Source organism: Dipteris shenzhenensis, chromosome 20 (assembly GCF_047967505.1).
Source record: "Dipteris shenzhenensis isolate YYH24624 ecotype China chromosome 20, Dip_SZ_1.0, whole genome shotgun sequence".
Taxonomy (NCBI): domain Eukaryota; kingdom Viridiplantae; phylum Streptophyta; class Polypodiopsida; order Gleicheniales; family Dipteridaceae; genus Dipteris; species Dipteris shenzhenensis.
Window position 1 is genome coordinate 27,799,838 of NC_141615.1, and position 17,223 is coordinate 27,817,060.

At 42.6% G+C, this 17,223-nt stretch overlaps 1 pseudogene; it reads left to right on the plus strand.

Moving 5' to 3' along the window:
- The first annotated feature begins 267 nt into the window (after positions 1–267).
- On the plus strand, positions 268–4,389 carry LOC147889485 (uncharacterized; annotated as a pseudogene).
- Positions 4,390–17,223: the final 12,834 nt, after the last annotated feature.

Here is a 17,223-nt window from a genome sequence, read left to right on the forward strand (position 1 = left end):
AGCTAACTCTACTTGTAAGCCCCCCATATGAGGAGAAGGCATTTGAGTAGCTCGGTTATCCGGTGGTCCTGGTTTGGATACCAGATGGGGGCCATGTGTGGCCTGATGGCTGGACGGCTTCAGATAGAGTTGGCACACCGCCAACTAGGCTACATGCAAGTGCGGGAAGGCATCCCTTGACTGACCGCACTAAGGGTAGACGGAGCATTTCTCGGGGTAGCCCACTCTCGGGTTGCGGGGCCCGTTTGGAGCCTCAGATGATCCCGGATGGCTGTGGGCGGAACGAAGACCGCAGGTTAGTTGCTCTGTTTTACGCACCGGTTCTATCGTATGGTCAATGGCCTATTTCGAGACCGACCCCCAATCGACCGTTTTGGGTGGACTGGGTCGGCCACCCAATTGAGCCTAACCGACTACGATTGGTGGCTATATAAGAGCAAGCCCGTGAAGCCCATTTCATCACTGGCTACAGCAACCTTGATTCCTTAGCATTCAGCCTCCGTCTTCTATTGTTTCCAGCACGCCATCGAAGCTTCTTTCATAGGAGCGCACGGCTGGGAGGCAGCGCCATCTATTGTATCAATTCTATAGTAATCAAATTTTTGATTCTCCATACTATCTTGTTTTCTCTCTTGCGTGTGAGATCCTGTTATCTATTGAGCACAGACATTGTATTATTTTCTTACAATATCTTGTTGCATTAGAAAAAAAGGGAGCTCATTTTGGGGCCCTGTAAGAAATTTGCAATTTTATCTTTTATCTCTCTTTTAAAATGTGGAAAAAGCAATAAAATACGAATATCTTTCAATTCAGGACCACAGGTGTGTCAGTCCAGGGAGGAATAAAAAAGTCCTTTCAAAAAATTGAGAAGGTGCTGCATTAAACTCTCCATATCGATTCTCTCTCCATATAGATTCCACATCTCTTTTGATGGCGTCCTCTCCTACAAAACCCATCACACCATCACTAATCCATTTTTTTTCAAATATTTGAATGGTTACCGCCGCGAAAGATTAGATGAGTTTTATAAAAAGAAGACAATATGAAGAACCAACCCTCACGAAATGGCTGTGTGCAACCATACTCTTGAAGAAGAACCTCAAAAGAAGCAACTACACCATTTGCACATTGATTTAGAAGAAAAATATGTGCCGCTACCGAAAAGAGAAAAGGTTCCACTTGTGAATGCTGAGCAAAAGGAAAACATGAGAAGAGTAGGCTCCCAACATATTGACTTATGGTGCGATGGACAGATTTACCCAAAATGTCCATTGAGAAATTCGAGCCCTCCATTTTCTAATCCAACAATGCTATTGAGGTTTGTGGGTGACGGGAACAATGGAATGTAGGGATACATTTTGACTCAACATTCAACTGTGGAAATGTACAAGACATTGTAAGTTCGAGAAAGAATGGAGAAGGCACAAGAAATGTTAATAAATTCATACTTGAAAGAGCATCTCTACAAAGGGAAATCGAAGAGCATTCAAAGACAAAGAATGAGCTACGGAGAGTAAGAATGAAGAGAATGGTTCTTGGAGAGAGACAATGAAGCAAGAGAATTCGAAACATTATGGAGTTGAAAGCTGGCACTGGAGGATGTAAGCATAGAGTACAAAAAGCAAGGTAATAGTACATCTTGTTTAGCCATTGTATTTGTATATGTATGTCTGTCTTGCAAGAAAATCTGTAATATTGCAAAGTGTACTTGTTGCAGGGAAATTTGAGGACCTCAGAAAGAAGACATTGATCCTAATTTAATTCCCATCAAACAAATGAAGGATTTAGTCTCCACTATTGTTGCAAAGAACATGATGGAGGAAAAGAAGTTTAAGAAGGTAAAACGTGAAGTTCTTGAAGACTTTGTATCGGAAAGTAAAGCTAATGTCACAGAAATTCAAGAGGCTCTTGATGTGAGCGAAGTGAGCAGAAAGGGATATGGTTCAATATTTAGAGTCGTGTCATCAACATTAAAAGATCAACGGATAAAACGTGTGTTGTTACCAACACTAGCACAAGTGTGGAGGGAACGAGGTCATCTCAACTAAGAAATTGACAAGTTTATTGGATAGTACTTTCATATCGAAAGTGTATATGAGAGTGAAAAGGGAAGCACTACATATAATGCTTGGAATAATATTTTTGTAGATCTTGAACAATTGCAAAGACTTATGGTTGAGTTCTACAGTATCACATTTGAAGAATGTAAAGGAGTTTTGAAGTTTGTTGTGAAGCTCGATGAGTGTGAAATTGTCAACGAAAAAAAGATAGAGAGAGTTTCTATCACTTTGATGAATCGAGCACTTGATCAATCGATCACAAAGTGCAACTCAAAGTACTTCAGTGTCCAATCGAAAAAGCACGTATGGTGGTTGGGTGCATTTGAGGTCTATAAACTATCGCCTTCTAAATTAGTCTTTGCTCGAAATGTAATAAATTTTAGATCATATATCTTGCAAACCTGTGGTTTTAAATTATAAGTGAAGACTAAGGACCATGCAGTACTTTATTGGATATTTCATCAAATAGATATACCATCAATTATCAAAAGTCAAGTCTAAGGACTCCATGTTCATGTTCCAAGGAAGGGTGATTTTCAAATTGAAAGACATATGGCAGGTGACTTGAAGACACTGAAGTGTATGTTCAATATAAGCAAAGGGGGTAACTCAAAATCTCCTTGCTTGTACTGCAATGAACCAACGCATGTCCTAGATTCTAAATGGTGGAAAAGAGCACCCAACAGAGATAAAGTACATAAAATTTTCAAAGTAGTTCTTGAGATCCCATTATGCAATGTTCACATTTGTACATTGCATGCATTATGTAGGATCACTAAGAAACTAGTTTTCCTATATATTGGATTTGCATGGAAACTTCGTCGTGAGAGCAAAAGAAAAGAGGCACTACAATCATTAGAAGCAGTGCTATCAGAAATTGGTCTCCATGGAGGAGATGTACATATTACAAATGATCTTTAAAAATCTACAAATGGAAAAGATGTTCCTATCAAGCCATCTGTTGGTGGAGTAAAGGCTAGAAGATTTTTGTCTCATCCAAAGAAAAGAAAAATAAATGGTAGCAGTAAAACAACATACGTATCAAGGATAAAATATAACTTACAGAGAAAAGTACACAATGCTATCAACGATAATCGGGCAGATGGATTGGCAAGAGATGTCAAGGAAGAAGTGTGGAAATACTTAGATAAGCTTTTTGTTTTTTGTGGCCAAGCCACCTTTAGCAAAAATGATCAACAAGCATTTGAAGAAGTGGTAAAGAGTTTTGGAAAGGCAATGAAAGAGGCTTGGACAACATGTAACATCACTCATTACATGGTAAGAACAATATCCTATTTTTGTGCATGTTTTTTTTTTAAGAAAACAACATTAGTTTTATATATTCTAATGCCCACTTGCCTATGTATCAAAACAGCATATAATCTACAATCACCTTTCTTTCTTTGTAAAAAAATACAGATGCCATGCAATTTGGTCCACACAGGGAATGGAGAAAAGACACTGCAATGCACAAAATGCATTCTTTAGACATACACAACATTTTCAAGGAAAACAGAAAGCCAATAGTTTAAAGAAAATCTTCTAGTGGTTCTATTGAGGAATACTATAAAGACTTCAAGCCAAGAAGAAATTTAATACATCACAGATTAAGCTAGCTTTCAGATTGGCTCAAAAGGAAACAAGGAGGCAGAGTTTGGAGAACTCAAATGCAGCACAAAGATATGCTCAGTGGAGACACTCAAAGATATTTGTAAACCACAAATGTGTAGATAGAAGCTAAGTGCTAAACCTTGTTCATCAATTGGTGTCATCAAATGTTTTTTTTTTTTTTTTGCAATGAACAAGACTTGGATCTTTCATTCATAAGAAGTCATTGTATGCAACCATTGAAATATTTGAAATGGACTACATATATTTCTATTTCAAAATGTGCATTGTTTTTGTCACAAATACACATAAACATAACTAAGACATTCTAAAAAGACAGTGGGATGGCTTGTGCTTTGCATTGCTCTCACAAGGAGTAGCATGGAGTAGAGGCTCTATTGGCATTCATTCAAGATCCCCATGACACATGAGTCACTATTGAGACTACACATCTTTGGCGCCACTGCCGGGGAGTTCAAGGTATGATTTTGCATTGCACATGCCTTCTCTCGTCATTTACCCATTGCTCATTATTTCAAGCTTAACTTGGAGCTTTGATAGTGGAGTTGTAGGAGAGGAATGAGTGAAGAAGTGTGTGTTTGGACGAAAAAAAGATGAAAACTATCATTTTCTTTTGGAAAGCTTTTTTGATCATATGAAGCTTGTTTTTTATGTTTGTTAGTATTTTGAATTGATAGGAAGCTATTTAGAAGATTGCTAAGGTGTGTGTGTGAGCAAAATCCAACAAAAACACCCAAAAATGAAGATGGAAGCTCAAATTTGAAGTGGTTTTTTGAGTGTTGATAGTCCCACATGTTGTAATCTCTCATTTGTGCACTAAAAGTTGATGTTTTTTGCTCTTTTTTGCTTAGTGTAGGTAGTTAAGGTAGTGTATTGCACCCACAAACACTCAAAGCTGGAACCAAAACTCAAAAATTAACAGAAATCACCAAATAGAGGTCGGTAAAATTCGTGTTCTCATACATTTCCTATCCCCATAGGTCGTCGCCTTAGCGCTATCCCCATGACCCATCACCTTAGCGATATCCCTACAGTCACACCTGTGTTGACTTGGTGGCTTAGCTCCTATCGCCATGACCTAACAACTGTCCACTGTTTAACCCACTGCCTTTATTAATACATGTCAAAATCTGCTATCCCACTGGTTTGATAGGCCATGGCCTTGAGCCTATGCCCATGACCAATTTAACCTTACTTCTAGGCTTGCAAAATATACAATGCCATACAGGCTATCCTTCCAATGGTTTGCCAACTTTGCTTGGAATCCTTCTTGTGACTTTGATTAGAGACCTTTTTTTCTTGAGCTGAGGAGCAACCGAACTCTTCTCATCTTATGCAAGAGTTGTTGTGGTCGCAGTTTGCTCTTCGACTATTTTGTCTTGGGAAGGGCCACCAAATAAGGCTCTCGATTCCTTATGAGCTTATGTTTTCCATAAGCTTCCAAGGAGAAGGGATCCTTTACACCACAAGCTAGTGCCCAGGTAGTATATGTCAAAAAGTAACTAGCTCTTGAGCCTTGCTTTTTAGCATAACACCCAAAAATAACTAAAGCCGACCGCTTCTCTATTAGAATGATCTTATCTATTTGCCACGATATAGGATGACCACCCAAAACTTTTGACAAACACTTGAAAAAATAAGTAAGAGAAACTCCATCATTGCTAAGCAATTTGCTAAAAATCAATATCTTTGCAGCAGTAGTAGATAGGTTTGAGGTTCAAGATGCTTCTTTTCTTGAAAAAAACAATCATGGATCACATATTGATCTTGCAACTGTACGGTCACATGGTAACATGGGAGATCTCCACAAATGGTGCCATCAATAGTCGTAGAGTTTACACCGACTGTGATAGGCCATGATAGAAGGTAGGTGATGTTTGAGGAGGGATGAGAAGGACCATGAATGATTACGAGGGACGAGAAGCAAGCGAAGGACTAGGTGTGAGGATGAAGGCAGACGAATACGCATGAGCAGGAGGAGTAGAAGCAACAGGAGCATGCGTGAGCATGAGGCAAGAGGAGCTTGCATGAGTAGGAGGAAGGAGGAGTAGGCATGAGCATGAGGGAAGATGAGAATGGATGAGCATGAGGGAGGAGGAGGAGCAGGAAAAAGCAGCAGGGGGGGAGGAGGAGGACACATGTGGGAGGAGGGAGGAGGAGGAAAAGGCAGCAGGGGGAGGAGGAGGATGCATGTGGGAGGAGGGAGGAGGAGGCGTGTGGACAAAGGGAGGAGGAGGGGGGGAGGGAGGAGGGAGGCAAGGGCAGGGAGAAGGAGGAGGAAGAGGAGGAATGGGACGTGTGGAAGAGGAGGAGAAAGGAGGGAGACAAGGAGGAGGATGGGGGGAGGAGGGAGAGAATAGGTGCTCTAAAGAGGAGGATATGAGATAAAATGTTAATTTTGTGGTGTTTCAATGTAATTTCTTACTTTGGATTATCCACAGTGGTGCATTGCTTTTGCTAAGGTTCCCTTAGTTGTTCTTTCAGGACCTTCATGGAGGATGATATGAGAATGGTGGGCATGGATCTGATATGGACTCTTCATATCGAAAGACACAAAGTCATGCATGAGCAAGTTGTTTTGGAGGTGATGCAGGACTTGAAGGGAATGGTGATGCAAACAAGATGCCTAGAGCTTGTGATGCTACTAATGTAAGTCTTGAAGCTCAAAAGTTTATTGAAGAAGAAGAATTCACATGATGCATTACATCTATTTAAATTTAAATTTCTAAAATTATGTTTCTTCATGTGTGTAGTAGCAAGCAAGAATGGAGAATCTATCCATTTGGAACAAGAAGGCATGGAGAATTCACAGTATTGACCCAAGGCGACCTACATGATCCATTCCAATGTGTTGTACATGAGATTATAAGAACTTACGAGTTGAATGTGAGATTTAAAAGGAATAGCATTCTTTCTAAGGACTTAGTCGAGGATTCAAAGAACCTATAATTGGTGTATTACAGTTGAAGAAGAAGAGAAATAGGCTATGAAGCCTCATTGTAATACAATTTGAAATACAAACACCTATTTCTAATAATATTCTTCTATCTAAGGCAAAAAAAATTCATGTGTCTATGGCCAAATGGTGAATCTTTTGTTATGTCTTTTAATTATCTGTTGTTTTTAATATTGCATCTTTTTTTATATCAACTTGCACACAAAAGTTATATCACATTTTGATGTAACTTACAAGTCAATAAAATGTTGTTTGCCAAGTTTGGCCATTCCATTACATACATAGAAGGGATTTGACCATGGCACCACGTTGATTAGATGGAGTGTTTAAAAACCAAAATATGAGATTTTCCAACATCACCTTGTAAAGGATTGATGCATTTCATGATTTTCTACGAAGAAATATAGATTTTGAAGGGGTAGATGAAGAAATTTGACAACTTTGGCCATTTCAATGTCAATTTTTGGCAAATGTAGGAGGAATTTGATCACAGCGGAGAAGGCAAAGTTGGTCAGGACATCATGGGGTGTCCAAAAATGCCAAAACCCACCATGGCGCAAATTTGGCATTTTTGGGCACCCCATGACATCCCGACCAACTTTGTCTTCAGTGCCGCGGTTGAATTCCTTCAACATTTGCCAAAGATGGACATTGGAATCGCCCAAATTGTCAAATTCCTTCATCTACCTAATTGAAATCCATGTGTCTTTATAGATGCATTAACTTCAACATAGATAAACATGGAAAAGAAAATATTTACAAAGTAACTTAGCAAATGATTGTTGGTCAATATGACAACTTATGTGCCTTGTAGCATAGCTCTGGTAAGACCCTTAGGCAATATATTCTCTATATAATTTCTTGCACTTTGAAGGAACCTTGTAGGTTGGCTATGTCAATGTAATTTTTAATTTAATCTAGAAGACTTTGATCTTCCACTACATCCCCTTGTAAATTTTCATTTTCTTTGTTTATCTTGCCTTTGGAGCCACCTTTTAGGTTGGCTATGTCAATGAAATATTTGATTTCATATCACTAAATCACCTTGAAATAATTTGATGCATTACATGAGAAAATATATATTTTGAAGAGGAATCTAAAATTTTCATTTTCTATGTTTTCTTAGTCATGGAGGTTGGCTATGTCCATGTATCTTTTATTTTAATTTTCGGGTTTGCTACTATATCACCTTGTAAAGAATTGATGCACTTCATGATTTCCTATGAAGAAATATAGATTTTGAAGAGGTAGATGAAGGAGTTTGACAACTTCGGCCATTTTGATGTCCATTTTTGGCAAATAAAGGAGGAATTTGACCATGACATAGAAGGCAAAGATGGTTAGGACATCATGGGCTATCAAAAAATGCACAAACCCGCCACGACGCAAAATTGGCCATCTGGACCCTACCCGCCACGGTGCGAATTTGGCCATCTGGAGGGTCTAGATGGCCAAATTCGTGCCGTGGCAGGTTTGTGCATTTTTGGACACCCCATGATGTCCTGACCATCTTTGCCTTCTACACCATGGTCAAATTCCTCCTACATTTGCCAAAAATGGTCACCAAAATTACTAAACTTGGTTGAGAGTATTATTTTGACTTGGAATATTCATAATATTTTCCTAAATTATTTTTACAAAAATATATATACAAGTAATAGAACTTAATTGCATGGAATATGAAGAGAATAGTAGAATAGTTATAACTTTTGTGCTATAACTCCGACTGCAAATTTTTTTTGTTCAAAAGTGAGAGCATGTAGAAGACCTTCAAAAATCAATCACAAGTTGAGGGGGTCATAAATTTGTAATTACTTTGGATAAAAGCCAATGGGATACAATGCAATAGGGGAAGCCATGTGATGTGGATCACAATGATCAAGCTGTCAATACTTTGATGCACTTTAGTAGTTAAGTAGGCCTTTCTAAAAATTGGATGTGGAAGACCACAACGTATCCTCCTGCTTGACTAATATAGTGCACCAATGAGTGATCTCAAATGCCTCCTGCATCAATTCAACAACCATTACATTAGCAGACCTAACAAAGCACATTACATTAAAAGACCATAAAATATAAATCAATACATAGGATGCTTACCATCATGGCATTGTCTCCTTTAATGATGCAAGAAAGGCAAATAGATATAAACTGTAAACTTTAGACATGAAAACTTTATACATATTACCTGAAAACTTTGGACACGAAACCACACAATAAAACCATCAATGCTGTTAATGTCCTCCAAGTCATGAAGAAAACCTATGCAAATTCCAAAATGCCCAACCTACAATTTATGGATAGCTTGTACTAGTCAAACACATTGTTTGATGTTGCACGAGGGATAAAATGGACATTTTCATGCATTTCTCTAGAATCTTGCCTACTGTTTCACCATTTTAAGTAAAGTTGAAGGACAATACATTTCATTTTCCATGACCAAAAGGTATTCCTGCACATAACTTATAGACAGTCCATTGTCAATTATATCAAAGATTCCACTACTTCCCACTCCTATGTTAAAATAGGATCTTGTAAAGAAGATAGGCAAGGAAGGTACATACTCTAAGAAATACATCCTTCCTCTTGGGAAGCTTATGCTCAGCTTATGTGGACCTTGGTAAAGCATTCGATGACTATCTAGTTAGTCAAACTGTAAGTTCAAGTCATCCAATGCATTTTTCATGTTCTAGAACACACTAGAGCTCACAATATTGTCAACTTCTATCACTTTCTTCCTGACCATGCCTCTAGAACACACTAGAGCTCACAATATTGCCATCTTTGGCCACTTTGGTCACTTTGTTCCTGACCATGCCTCTACAACACACTAGAGCTCAAATATTGCCAGCTTGTGTCACTTTCTTCTTGACCATGCCTCCAGAACATATGAGCTCACAGCATTACCACCTTGTGTCACCGTGTTCCAAACCATGCCTGTTGGGAAAACAATAGCTATAGGAGAGGAAAGAGCAGTTGTATCCTATATGAGAAGGAAAAGACAGAGGGAACAAGCTCCTATAGGAGAGCAAAGAGTTGTTGTAGCAAAGGGAAAAGTGCCTGTAGGAGGGAAAAGAACACCTGTACCAGAAGGAGAAGCGCCTGCAGAAGGGAAAGAGAACCTATAGGATATGGAGGCTAAGCAAGAGGCCATAGAGCAAGAGAGAGCAGATCAAGAGAGGAAAGAGAAGGCAGAGGTAGAGCATGAGGGGAAAGAGCAAGAGGAGGCACAGAAACAGTGAGAAGAGTAGGAGAGAGAAGACCAACTATAGGAGGTGCTGCAACCCAACTTTTGAAAAATGGAGGGAGAGAGCAGCTATAGACCAGAGCAAAGGAGAAGACAGAGAGGGGGTAGGCCTGCAGTAGGCTAGAGGACGAAAGAAGTTCATCCAAAAGGTCCCACAATGGAGGGAGAGGGAAGTTGGGCCAGAGCAGAGGAGCAGAGAAAGGGGGCTGACCTACAGTAGGTTAGAGGACAAAAGAAATTCATCCAAAAGGTCGCACAATGGAGGGAGAGGGCAGTTGGCAGAGCAGAGGAGCAAAGCAAGAGGGGGCAGACCTGCAGTAGGCTAGAGGACAAAAGAAATTCATCCAAAAGGTCCCACAATGGAGGGAGAGGGCAGTTGGACTAGAGTAGAGGAGCAGAGAAAGAGGGGGCATACCTGCAACACACCTAAGGAGAAGAGAAATTCGCCTACAAGGGCCCACAAACATAAATGAGATTTGGGGATGATCTGGGGTGGGTGCACATGGGAGGGTGGTCAAGCATGGGTTAAGGGGGGGGAGGATGGTTTGGGTGGTCCCCAATGTAAGACGAATAGCCCATAAGGGATCTCTGCATGCCTGCCATCCCTCCACCTCAACATACAATTGCCCCACACAAAGGAGCACTATCATTCGTACACCTCAAATCCCTTGAAATTAGGAAACACTAATTGGAGGCCCTTTTGAGACCCCATTTCTCCCCTAATGCTTTCTCCTGTATATCATCGTTAAATAAGGAGATACCCATCTCCTCCTTCCCCTTGGAGTTGTGACTGATATCCAAGCTTGATGTGAGGTTCATTCGTGCTTACGTTTCCTAGAAGATTGTCTCATCCACCTCTTCATACATTTTGGCTTCCTTAAAATAGATGGACAATGCTTCAAAAGGATTGAATTTGTCCTCCAACTCTAACAAAGGATCTGTTGGAAAGGTCACCTCCCCATCTGTAAGCCCCCAAATGAGGAGAGCGTGGGGGAGGGAGACCTAGGGCAAGATGTGCCCAAAGAGAGATTACCTGGATGTGTGGATCTGGGACAGATCTGGAGCATTCATGGTTGGTGGGGTATCCCAAGGATGAAAGGTTGCATCAGGAGCAGCTCATGTGCAGGAAGATGGTGGGGACACAGTGTCTTGGATCAGGCCTGGCATGAGGCACTCAATGGACTGCAGCAGGACCCTATGAAAGGCGTGCTGACATCAGCATGTGTACAGAGCAGGGTACAAAGCTGTACAGATCTATACGGGCTGCTGTAGGGCAGTGTACGGAAGAGGTACGGCCAGGACAAGGCATTGGCAAAGGGCTATAGCAAGGCGCAGTATAGTGGGGGTCTATGGGCAGGTCTATGGCTTGCAAGCAAGGCTGGCAGGTGGCAGGACAGCAGCAAAGAAGTTGGACCCTACATGGAACAAAGGGCCAGCAAAGGGCCCTTATATAGGGCTGGTTGGGCTGAGCCAACCAGGTCGGTTGGGCCAGCCAACCTGGTCTGTCCAGTCGGCCCAGTCAGGGCAAACTGGTCGGTATTTTTGCCAGGCCTCAGGGCCTATAAAAGGAGAGGCTTCAGGCCTCATTTCTCATCCAGTAGAGCAGCTTTCGAGGAGTAGACAGGAGCAGCAGATAGGGCTTCCTTGGGCCTTTTCCCAAGAGGTGAAGGAGACCTAAAGAGTGCTGTAGACTTAGCTCCAGGGAGAGGCTGAACCTAGACTGTCTTCTAGGGCAGAAGGTTGCTGAGATCATCATCTTCTGGAGCAGCCATTCACAAGCAGGTTGGAGCAATGGAACAGGGATCTGTGTGCTGCAGACAAAGCTTGGCAAGGGCTGCCCACCGAGGCTGATTCACAGTGTAAGGGCTGCCCACCAAGTGTAAGGGCCCGGTAGTTTCGAACTTAGTCTCCGAATGTGAGCACCTTACGTCGGACCCGTTGCCGAGTCCCAACCTCCCTTAACGTCTCTTCTGATACCACAATCCCCTTTATGCGCAACTTAGCCAACACGACCCTTGGCCCGGGCCGTCCGCCGTTTTTCCCCCTTTTGCACCACGCCCCACTGGGCAAGCCCTTAGGCTTCACACCTTGGTCTGCAGAATCACACGGGTCTCCAAGACCCCCAGGAACGTCCACCGCGCAACGTCCTGATCAGCCCACGTTTCCTTCCTGGTTAACGGCCGTTACGTGGGTCGGCACGTTTGACCCCTTCGGGCTATCCCAAAGTCCCGGTTCGGTACCCAATGGTTCACGGTTTATACAATGGTATGGAGAATGCAAATGGCCCTCACCGTTCCCCACTCACTTTCATGTGCCCTCAACCCGTCCCACGTTTTGCTTTCCTGTGCGTGCGCTTCAACGTGCACCACGAGGTCACAACCCACAAGATGGCATGATGACGTTACTTGCAAAGCGGTACTAGATGGAGTGCCAAACGGTCGCTAAAACGCGCTTGATTGCAACAGAATATATTTACAAAAGCAAGAGGGAGCATAAACGGCCGCTGACGTTTTCCTCATACAAATCACAGTAAGGTGGAGAAGAACACACTAGACGGAAAGTCTACAGAAGCTCGAGGTGGAGCACGTGGGCTCGAGTCTAGAGATAGCCAGCAGATAGGAGAAGGACCTTGTGGTAAGATCAGAGGACCACACCATTGGTGGGACTCTAGATCTATCTCTCTTGTATTGTGTCCATAGTTTTGGACGGAAATATATATTTTGGTGGTTTCTCTATCTGGTTGGTTCATTGTCTATTGATGAGTTTGCACACCTATTGTATGCACATAAGTAAAGAAGTTTGTGATTCCACACCCCACACCGCATAGCTCCTGAGCATTACTATAAGTCTTCCGCTGTACGTACCCTCTGTTGGGTATTTTCTAACATGGTATCAGAGCCCAAGTAGGAGGCTCACAGGTGTGGGAGCCTGGGGCAAGGACCTTGCTGAAGGACGACCCTGATTCAGAAGCTCTAGGGAATCGACTTCCACGACTGGAGGATTGTGCCCTTGCGAGAAGGAGGGTGACTCAGGTTCAGTCAAGTGCGTTTAAAATACGCAGTGCAGGTTATCTGGAGATGTACTTTTGTTGCAGACCTTGCCAGAGGAAGGACGGGTTGAAACAGACCCTCAGAGCATGGTGCCTGGAAGACTCCAGGTTGTTCACTCATTATGAGGGGGATGACTGGAAGATCGTGACGGCTTGATTGCTCGAGTTCAGAGGCAGGAATGTGACGGAAGGGGGTGGTGCCAAGAGGTGCTACCAAAGATGGACCTGTGTACCAGGATGGGGTGCGGAAGCGGAACCGGACTTGGTGGAGCAGGAGCCACTGGATGAAAAGCCAGGAAAAGATTTCGACACCGAAAGGTTCCAGAGGACTACGACTAGGGAGTTACTGGAGCATCTTCATCGACGTGTTGGCATTGGGCCTGGATGTGTCGGTGAGAGGGGGTGTTGGAAAGGTCACCTCCCCATTTGTAAGCCCCCAAATGAGGAGAGCGTGGGGGACGGAGACCTAGGGCAAGATGTGCCCAAAGAGAGATTACCTGGATGTGTGGATCTGGGACAGATCTGGAGCATTCATGGTTGGTGGGGTATCCCAAGGATGAAAGGTTGCATCAGGAGCAGCTCATGTGCAAGAAGATGGCGGGGACACAGTGTCTTGGATCAGGCCTGGCATGAGGCACTCAGTGGACTGCAACAGGACCCTATGAAAGGCGTGCTGACATCAGCATGTGTACGGAGCAGGGTACAAAGCTGTACGGATCTGTACTGGCTGCTGCAGGGCAGTGTATGAAAGAGGTACAACCAGGACAAGGCGTCGGCAAAGGGCTGCAGCAAGGCACAGTATAGTGGGGGTCTATGGGCAGGTCTATGGCTTGCAAGCAGGGCTGGCAGGTGGCAGGACAGCAGCAAAGGAGCTGGACCCTGCATGGAACAAAGGGCTAGCAAAGGGCCCTTATATAGGGTTGGTTGGGCTGAGCCAACCAGGTCGGTTGGGCCAGCCAACCTAGTCTGTCTAGTTAGCCCAGTCAGGGTAGACTGGTCGGTATTTTTGCCAGGCCTCAGGGCTTATAAAAGGAGAGGCTTCAGGCCTCATTTCTCATCCAGCAGAGCAGCTTTGGAGGAGCAGACAGGAGCAGCAGATAGGGCTTCCTTGGGCCTTTTCCCAGGAGGTGAAGGAGACCTAAAGAGTGCTGCAGACTTAGCTCCAAGGAGAGGCTGAACCTAGACTGTCTTCTAGGGCAGAAGGTTGTTGAGATCATCATCTTCTGGAGCAGCCATTCACAAGCAGGTTGGAGCAGTGGAACAGGGATCTGTGTGCTGCAGACAAAGCTTGGCAAGGGCTGCCCACCTAGGCTGATTCACAGGCAGTAAGGTGGAGAAGAACACACTAGACGAAAAGTCTACAGAAGCTCGAGGTGGAGCACGTGGGCTCGAGTCTAGAGATAGCCAGCAGATAGGAGAAGGACCTTGTGGTAAGATCAAAGGACCACACCATTGGTGGGACTCTGGATCTATCTCTCTTGTATTGTGTCCATAGTTTTGGACGGAAATATATATTTTGGTGGTTTCTCTATCTGGTTGTTTCATCGTCTATTGATGAGTCTGTACACCTATTGTATGCACATAAGTAAAGAAGTTTGTGATTCCACACCGCACACTGTGTGAGCTCTTGGGCATTACTATAAGTCTTCCGCTGTGCGTACCCTCTATTGGGTATTTTCTAACAAGATCGTCCTCAATCCTTACTTCCTTGTCAACCCTACAAGATTGTGCAATAAGGGCAATTGCATAATCTTCTCTCAAATTAAAGAGGCACTGTACATCATATAACAAGACATACTCTTTTCCCTCAATATTGAATGAGGGAAGAATGGCCACAGTGAGGTCGGAGCTCTCAACCTCAACATCATCCACTATGATAGCATCTCTTAGGGTCTCATTTTTTAAGGCCACTAGGTCCAATGCTGCAACTACAAGCTCCTCCTCTATCGGGTTGATCTTCTCTTCCACTTCTAGTAGATCTAACTTATCTTATGTTTCCTCTTTCTCATCACTATCCTTTGGGTCCTCAACTGATCCATCAGCATAGTGTACATACATGGCAAATGCAAGTGACTCTTCAAGTATCTTGCAATTGCCCTTGTGTATAGTGCAGATTCCTTGTGGCAGTCTTCAAAATTGTCAAACACCTTGTGCATTTGATACCTCATCCTGTCATTTGCAACAATGTCCTTGACATGTACAAAAGTCTTATTGTTGACAACTTTTGATCCTTCAACTATCAGCTTGTGGAAGGATTCATACACCTCTCCAAGAAAGCCTTGTGCTGTGTCAGAAGAGACTAAAAATCCATCTCCTTATTGAACATCTCATGGTATTTGTGATAGTGCATTTGGCATTCTGACTTCTGTAGAAATTCAAAGAGCTACAGTTGGCGTGACTTCTTTTCCTCCTCCTTTCCCTTAGCAACTGACTGTCCACCTTTGTCTAAACTCTTGTCATTGGGCTTTCTTCTCTTAACTGCATCATACAAAATCAAAAATGAGTTTTGCACATATAGCTAAAAAGAAAAAAAAGCACTCATAAAGAAATTCTTACCAGGAGATTCCTCCTCCCTTACAGCATAAGCTGAGAGGTCAATGGTCTTCCTGACAGGTCTTGGTGCATCACCTACATGGTTAGCTCCTCCTCTTTCAAATCCAACAAATTTTTAAGCAGTGCCCACAGATGTTGGATGATATTGAGGTCATGTATTTCAATATAGTTAGGGATGTCTCTTTTCAATGAGTCTAGCCATTTGTTCAAATTGTGCAAGATGCTTGGATTCTTCCCAACTCCTTGATTTTGGCAACTAAGATTTGATGATCCTATGACCTTCAATTTTGGAGCACAAAAACTTGAAGAAGATGATGCATCTAAGCCCTTGATATTGACAATCGCTCTCTAGAGTTGACATCTACAGTGATTCCCCTTCCTCCTTGAACCATTCTCACTATCTTTTCCCCTAATTTTGCCTCACGTTATCTTGAAGAGAAATCCACATGTGACACGTTGTATAGCACATATTCCTCCATGAGATAGTGGTTATTTTTGGACTATGAGGGGATGAGGCACTTGGAGTTCTATCTGGGTTTGATGTTGACACGTGTCAAAGATCTCGAGGTTTTAAGTTCCACAAACCAGACAATAGAAGAGTTTCTCTTAATGACGTTGGTTTCATTGAGGGATGCAAACATGTCCATACATGATGCATAGCCCTCTCATGCAGAAGCGTCCACCTCCAAGATAGGTTAGGAGAAAGCTTCCACCTCCCAAATGATCACATAGCACCTGGTTCCATTAACGTTGCAAATGGAAAATCACATAGCGCCTCGTCCCACCTCCCAAATGGAACATTGTACAGCACCTAGTTCCATCAACATTGCAAATGAGTAAGGGATAGAAGCCGACGACATTGTAGTGGTAAGTTCAAACAATATTTTGTACTTTGATGTTCTTTCGATATGATTTGTTTTGTTGGTCTTCTAATGTTTGTTGAATTGTTGCAGGAGGCATTTGAGGTTGATGAATTCTCATCTCGATGAGGTAATGTTTGCAGTGCATTTGGGCAAAATCATTTTTTGTCCCATTACCTCGGCAAAGTTGCAGAGCACCTTGTGGTCTTCCACAGCAAGTTTTCTCCTCAAGGGCCTACGGAGCTGCTGAAATGCAAGGGATTGTTGTGTGCTATCTGCTGATACTCCAAAATTACTCGAAATGCTGACAAGGTTATTTTGGTACACCGCTTGGCTACTGTCAATGCTTTTGGATCAAACATTCACGGTAGGGCATTGACTACAACAACTATGTGTTTGACAGGAGGAGAGGAGGATCTTAGTGCTATTACAGCTAGGTTTACAACTAGGAGTCCACTAGGGGATTCAAAGACCCCTATTCTCAATGTACTCAAACTAGCTAATAGGAAAGATAGGTTGTGAGGCCTTTTAATTGTGTTGATTTAATGCATTTCTAGCCAATTTAGTATGATTTCATCAATTCCTAGTTTTTGATGTTCATTTTTGTCAAATCTTAGAGGAATTTCACCGTGGTGTAGAAGGCAAAAGTGTATGTGATGGTGCAAATTTATATCTTGCTTTGATTGGACAATCCAATGAAGGAACATAAAGCAAAACATTCCACACTCGTGGCTTTTCTTGAAGTCTAATTAAAAACCTAATAACAAACAACATTTTATGTATTTGTGGCCTCTAAGCCATGATGTTCTTCTCATGCCATGATGTTCCTCTCATGCCAATGAATCACACTAGACATGGCCTCTAAGCCA